The 1,207-nt window shown below is 38.8% G+C and overlaps 1 non-coding gene across 1 annotated transcript; it reads right to left on the bottom strand.

The window, feature by feature from the left end:
- Positions 1-408: 408 nt before the first annotated feature.
- Positions 409-515, bottom strand: LOC119371517 (small nucleolar RNA R71). Its single transcript, XR_005179138.1, has one exon. It is a non-coding gene; the product is annotated as a small nucleolar RNA R71 (small nucleolar RNA).
- Positions 516-1,207: the final 692 nt, after the last annotated feature.

Below are 1,207 nucleotides of genomic sequence, written 5' to 3' on the forward strand. Positions count from 1 at the left end.
GTTGATGAAGTCAACCCAGAGGACAGACCTCAACATCATGTTTGCACCTTGAGAGACTACACAACCCCTTCTCTCAATGGAGCTACCTCAAGTATCACTAGGCCTAGGGCGGAGGCTAACAATTTTGAGATTAAACCAGCAATTATCCAAATGCTCTCCACCTCAATTCACTATGAAGTTTTGCCCAGCGAAGATCCTAATGCCCATATCACAAATTTTCTAGAGATTTGCAATACTTTCAAACAAAATGGAGTTTCTGAGGATGCCATAAAATTAAGACTCTTTCCTTTTACTTTAAGGGATAAAGCACGTTCTTGGTTACAATCATGCCCTGCTGGAAGTTTCACAACATGGGAGGAATTAGCTCAGAAATTTTTGGCAAAATTCTTTCCATCTTCAAAGACCACAAAGCTGCGAAATGAGATAATGACCTTTGTCCACCATGACCAAGAGAGTTTGTATGAAGCTTGGGAGAAATTCAAGGACTTACTAAGGAAGTGCCCACATCATAGTTTGCCCAAATAGTTACAGGTACAAACTTTTAATAATGCATTGTCTCCTAGCATAAAGATTACTCTAGATGCAGCTGCAGGTGGATCTTTTGAAAGAAAAGAAATTGATGAGGCATATGACTTGATAGAAGAGATGGCAAGCAATAGCCATTATCAAAGCAACTCCAAAAGGAAGAAAACTACAGGAGTTTATGAGATTGATGTCATTACCGCACTCAATGCCAAGGTAGACAATATGGTAAGGAAGTTGGACTTATTGACTACTAACTCGATTAATTCTATTGTGCAAACATATGACAGGTGTAATGGGCAACATAGAATTGGAGAATGCATGTTAGATTCTTTAAATCCGTAAACTTTGGAGCAAGTAAACTATGTGATGAATGAAGGAAGGAAGAATTACCGTATGCTAACTCTTATGATAACAGGTTAAGGAATCATCCTAATCTTTCTTATGGAAATCCAACCAACGACTTGAATGCACCACCAGGTTTTCTGCCTCAAGAGAAAAAGACTCATGATGATCTCCTTACTGCCCTCTCTAAATCTCACATGGACTTCATGAATGAAACTCAAGAAAACAACAAAATCCAACAGGCTGCGATAAGGAACTTCGAGATTCAATTAGGATAGTTTGCAAACATGATGGCTTCCCGACCTTAAGGTACGTTACCTAGTAATACTGAAAAAAATCC

Source organism: Jatropha curcas, chromosome 3 (assembly GCF_041381405.1).
Source record: "Jatropha curcas cultivar XTBG-Jc1 chromosome 3, XTBG_Jcur_1.0, whole genome shotgun sequence".
NCBI classification, from domain to species: domain Eukaryota; kingdom Viridiplantae; phylum Streptophyta; class Magnoliopsida; order Malpighiales; family Euphorbiaceae; genus Jatropha; species Jatropha curcas.